At 41.9% G+C, this 5,509-nt stretch overlaps 1 pseudogene; it reads left to right on the plus strand.

Annotated features, from left to right (window-relative positions):
• The first annotated feature begins 343 nt into the window (after positions 1–343).
• On the plus strand, positions 344–1,976 carry LOC133073029 (large ribosomal subunit protein uL22-like; annotated as a pseudogene).
• The last annotated feature ends 3,533 nt before the right edge of the window (positions 1,977–5,509 follow it).

Below are 5,509 nucleotides of genomic sequence, written 5' to 3' on the forward strand. Positions count from 1 at the left end.
ATTTCAATATTTCAGGCATTTTTAATTATTAAAAATAGGATGACTAATAGGTAGATAGATAAAAACTCAGCAGGTATTACAGCCAAATATTTATGTACTCTCTGGAAAAGAATGCACTTTCACACACATAAAAACTGGTAAATGTCACAAAATATACTCATTAATTTGACATAAACTTTTAAAAATCTAATGGCTCATATTTTTAACAAAAAATTAAGAGGAAATAATGAATACAGTACCATTTGTGTCATCTGGTCAATTGTCTTCGTGTGTAAAGGACATTTAAAAATCAGTAAAAATATGAGTTTTCAGGTTTCCATAGGACAATGGTAGCTGCTATTCACTTGACCCAGAAAACCCCATAAAATCATGCAAATCAAGAGGCTCAAATCTTTGTGTTCACTTTAACATTCCTGAAACTGCCCAAGCCATTCAGTTCAGTTCAGTTCAATCACTCAGTCATGCCTGACCCTTTGTAACCCATGGACTGCAGCATGCCCTGGGGCTTCCTATCCCATGGACAGTCTTCCCTGTCCATTACCAACTCCCAGAACTTGCTCAAACTCATGTCCATCGAGGCGGTGATGCCATCCAACCATCTCATCCTCTGTCATCCCCTTCTCCTCCCCTCTTCAATCTTTCCTAGCATCAGGGTCTTTTCTAATGAGTCAGTTTTTTGTATTAGGTGGTTAAAGTATTGGAGTTTCAGCTTCAGCATCAGTCCTTCCAATGAATATTTAGGACTCATTTCCTTTAGGATGGACTGGTTGGATCTCCTTGCAGTCCAAGGGACTCTCAAGAGTCTTCTCCAACACCACAGTTCAAAAGCATCCGTTCTTTGGAGCTCAGCTTTCTTTATAGTCCAACAGTCACATCCATACATGATTACTGGAAAAACCATAGCCTTGACTAGATGGACCTTTGTTAGCCAAGTAATGTCTCTGCTTTTTAATATGCTGTCTAGTTTGGCTATAACTTTTCTTGCAAGGAGCAAGCGTCTTTTAATTTCATGGCTGCAGTCACTATCAGCAGTGATTTTGGAGTCCCCCAAAATAAAGTCTGTCACTGTTTCCATTGTTTCCCCATCTATTTGCCATGAAGTGATGGGACCAGATGCCATGATCTTAGTTTTCTGAATGTTGAGTTTTAAGCCAGGTTTTTGATTCTCTTCTTTCAATTTCATCAAGAGGCTCTTTAATTCTTCACTTTCTGCCATAAACGTGGTGTCGTCTGTGTATTTGAGGTTATTGATATTTCTCCCAGAAATCTTAATTCCAGCTTGTGCTTCATCCAGCCCAACATTTCTCATGATGTACTCAGAACATAAGTTAAATAAGCAGAGTGACAATATACAGCCTTGATGTGCTCCTTTCCAGATTTGGAGCCAGTCTGTTGTTCCATGTCCAGTTCTAACTGTTGCTTCCTGCCCTACATAAAGATTTCTCAGGAGGCAGGTCAGGTGGTCTGATATTCCCATCTGTTTAGGAATTTTCCACAGGCCATTAAGGGTATTAATGACCAGGCCATTAAGTGTATGCATATCTGAAAAGCCATCAAGTATCTGAAGGATGTCACTTTAAAGAAGCAGTGTGTGCCATTGTGTGGATTTGGTAGGTGTGCACTGGCCAAACAGTGGGGCTGAAGACAGGGTTGGTGGCTCAAGAAGAGTGCTAAATTTTTACTGCACATACTCAAAACTGCAGAGAGTAATGCTGAATTTAATTGCTTAGATGTAGACTCTCTCATCATTTTGCTCATCCAAGAGAGGAAAGCCCCTGAGATATGGCGCAGGACTTTCAGAGCTCATGATTGAATCAACCCACACATGAGCCATCCCTGCCACATTGAGATGGCTTTTACTGAAAGAAAACAGATTGTTCCTAAGCCAAAAGAGGTTGCACAGAAGAAAAAAATTGCAGGTCTGCAGAAGGTTGCAGAAGAAACTGAAGAAACAAAAGCTTCCGGCCTGGGGATAAATTCTGTAAAAAATAAATGCAAATAAAAATTTTTTAAAAAAGGTCATTTGATATACATTTTCAATCTCTATATGAATCCAAACAGTGTGAGTTAGAGGGAGTGGCCAAGATTGTGGAGTAGTAAGACCCTGAGCTCACCTCTTCCCAAGGGCACATCAAAATTACCACTATTGACAGAAGAGTTATTCATGAGAACAAACTGAAGACTAGTAGAAAGGCTTTTCTGCAACTGAAGGTATGGAAATGGTGCCACAACAAGACAAGCAGGAGCGGTGGAAATGCGGCAGTCAAGATCCACACCCCCAGGTAGTCGACCGAAAATGGGAAAATGATAAAAAGTGCAGAGGTTCTCTCCAAAGTACGAGGGGTCTGAGACCTACATCAAACTCCCCAGTCTGGGGGTCCTGTACCAGAAAGATGAGCCCTCAGAACATATGGCTTTGAAGACCAGTGGAGCTTGGGTATGGGACAGCTGGAGGGCTGTGGGAAACAGAGGCGATGCTCTTTAAAGATGAATGCAAATTTTTATGTTTGTTCATTTGTTTTGTTGTATAGTTTCCATATATAAGAGAAACCGTATGGTATTATCTCTTTTATTTGTCTAATTTACTAACTCTAGTTCTTAAAAAAGGTCCTTGTCTATGGTATTAATATAAAAAATAGTTAAATGAACGTGCTGCCTTTTTGTCCCAGTCTGGGGTAAGTACAGTATGGAAGAGCCCTGGGTAAGAGGTCACGTGTGTTGGGGCAGCCGATGAGACCAAGCAGGCCTGGAGGAGGGGGTGCGGCCAGGGGCATGGGCACTAATCTCCCAGTTGTTGTTGTTCAGTCACTAAGTCATGTCCGACTCTTTGTGACCCCGTGGACTGCAACACAGGCTTCCCTGTCCTTCGCTATCTCCTGGAGCTTGCTCAAACTCATGTCCATTGAGTTGGTGATGCCATCCAACCATCTCATCCTCTGCTTCTCTCTTCTCCTTTTGCCCCCAGTCTTCCCCAGCATCAAGGTCTTTTTCGAGTAAGTTGGCTGTCTGCATCAGGTGGCAAAGGTATTGGAACTTCAGCTTCAGCATCAGTCCTTCCAATGAATATTCAGGGAAGATTTCCTTCAGGATTGACTGGTTTAATTTCCTTGCAGTCCAAGGGACCCTCAAGAGTCTTCTCCAGCACCAGTTTGAAGGCATCAATTCTTAGGCGCTCCACCTTCTTTACGGTCCTCCTCTCACATCCATGCATGACTACTGGAAAAATCATAGCTTTGACTATACAGACCTTTGTTAGCAAACTGATGTCTTTGCTTTTTAATATGTTGTTCAATCCTTGGGTTGGGAAGATACCCTGGAGAAGGGAAAGGCTACCCACTCTAGTTTTCTGGCCAGGAGAATTCCATGGGGTCACAAAGAGTAGGATCGACTGAGCGACTTTCACTTCACTTCACTAAGTCTGTTTAGGCTTTTCTTCCAAAGAGAAAGCGTCTTTTAATTTCATGGGTGCAGTCACAGTCTGCGGTGGTTTTGGAGTCCAAGAAAATAAAGTCTGTCACTGTTTCTACTTTTTCCACATCTATTTGCCATGAAGTAATAGGACCAGATGTCATGATCTTAGTTTTTTGAAGGTTGAGTTTTAAGCCAGCTTTTTCACTCTCCTCTTTCACTTTCATCAAGAGGCTCTTTAGTCCCTCTTTGCTTTTGGCCATTATTAGATAATACCCCTTCGTGGATCACAGCCTTGTCATGGTGAAGGGGCTTGTGTATCTCAATAAAGCTATGAGCCACCCAAGTCAGATGACTAATAGTGAAGAGCTCTGACCAAACATGACCCACTGGAGGAGAGAATGGCAAACCAAATCCAGTATTCTTGCCACAAGAACCCCATGAACAGTATGATCTCCCAGTACCCCACTGGATAGCAAAAAAAAAAAAACAAAAAAAAGGAATTTCAAATCCAAATAAATTTTGCCACATATGGCAATTAAATAGCCCTTCTTCCCCCTCATCTTCAAATATCTATTTTACACAGCTTATTTTTCCCAGAAGCACCCTAATGCTGGCGAAGGTTAATAAGAAACATGAATTCTGGGCAAAAATAATGACTCTGGGTCCACTGTTGGTAAGTTGTTGGGTGCTGAGAAAGGACACTCACACTGTGAATACCATTAGACCCTGCTTTAGCAACTACTCTCCATGTTAGCTATGATTCTGAGGTGATCGAGTCCTTTACATCCCTTAACTGAGAGTTAACTTTAAACACCAAAATATTTGGCTTTTAACCATTTAGGATTGGACTGTTCCCAAAGTGGATGTCAAGTTAACCTGCATTATCTTCCCCCTTAAGCCAAGTTTCTGGAACATAGCTCTCTGTCTTCCTGATGCCTTGACTCACAGGCCTTATTCAGATATATGTCTCTATATTCCATAGCTGTAAGCTATTCTCATGTTTGAGTTCCTGATTCTTGTGGATTTTCTTCCTCCTCTGTGCTCAGGTTATCAGTGAATATGCCTCACCGTCAGTGTGCCTGCCTTTCAAGGCAGTTTCTCTATCTCTGCCAGCCTTTCAGACAGCAAAGGATCAGAAGAATCAGAGCAAACGAGGGCCCTGAAGAGTCTCTCCTCCTGTGTCCCATTTTTCTCCCACTTAAAGGGGTGATGTAAAAATAGCTTTGGTCTCAAATGTCCCAGAGCATTTGAATTCTGTCTTTGGTGAGTCACTCTGCCCCTGAGGTCACCTGAGTAATAAATGGAAATCAAGTCGTATTCCTTTTATTGCTATCCCTTGCAACTTTACTTCAAAGAAATAGCCTTTTCCTGACCAAGAGGATGGGCCTGTATGGAAAAGGAAGCTGTATCATTAACTGTCCCCTATTCCTGCTCTCCAAAAGTAGGAGGAAAACTCATCTCAAAAACCAGGCTCCAAGACATCTTGTGGGCCCTATTTCTAATGGATAGACTCATCGAGCACCAGAAGATCAGGAGTAGCTAATTTTTTCTTTTCCTTCCTATACCTGGTGGCCTGAGCAGGAGCCCTGACCTGAAACCCAGTACCTGGGTACATTTCCTTCTTGAGCTCTCTTCTCTGACATCCCAGCCTTGATGTAGATGCCTGCCATGCTGACATGCAGGCAAGTTCAGTACTTTCTCTTGGTATCTATCTTTCTCTACATCCATCTCCTTTAGAACTTTGTTGGGAGATGGAACATTAGGTTGTATTGAATCAGCTAAGATACTGTTTTCAATTGGGGAAATTCATTGAATCTTTAGCCTAAGCCACAGAGTCCAGCCTCATCTGTAATTTAGCATCAGTGTTTCAGTTTCAAAATACAACTAAAAGAGATTTACTCAGGTTTCCTTTGCCAAGTTTCCTTGTGCTTATAAAGGCTGCATGAGTCTTTCTGAGTATCTTTTCAATGGTAAGATTTTGGCACCATCTAATTGTTCTGCTAGCCTACCATCATGTCACACCTCAGGCATGGTTGTATAAAATCCAGATAAGAAGTTGCTGCTTTAGCAGGTCCAGTGGGTGTACTAAGTAGCTACA

Source organism: Dama dama, chromosome 18 (genome assembly GCF_033118175.1).
Source record: "Dama dama isolate Ldn47 chromosome 18, ASM3311817v1, whole genome shotgun sequence".
Classification (NCBI taxonomy): Eukaryota; Metazoa; Chordata; class Mammalia; order Artiodactyla; family Cervidae; genus Dama; species Dama dama.